The following is a 362-nucleotide window of genomic DNA, read 5'->3' as shown; positions in this document are numbered from 1 at the left end:
TATTCTCGTTCAAGTATTCTGCGTCTAGTATTTTGTCTTGAAGTATGTCGATTTCAACCAAAAAAATTCTAATTCAAATGTCGACCACTTTGGTTATAATGTTGACATATTCTGCCATGATTGTAAATTTTGTTTACATGTTGTATAAACTCTTGAAGAGCATCTGTCTTTTGTGACATGCCGGAAATGAATATAATGCCCAACTACAAACCTAAAAATGTGTAGCTGACACAGGTTTGATCTCTGCTGAAGACGTTTTTTTATCTATTATTTTATAGAATTAATAATTGATTAATAGCTGATTGTTCATAACTTTGTTAAAGTTAACAATATTGTTTGTGTCATCATTGTTAACTTTCAAA

This window comes from Mya arenaria, chromosome 14 (assembly GCF_026914265.1).
Source record: "Mya arenaria isolate MELC-2E11 chromosome 14, ASM2691426v1".
In the NCBI taxonomy this organism is placed as follows: domain Eukaryota; kingdom Metazoa; phylum Mollusca; class Bivalvia; order Myida; family Myidae; genus Mya; species Mya arenaria.
This window is presented reverse-complemented; position numbering follows the sequence as displayed.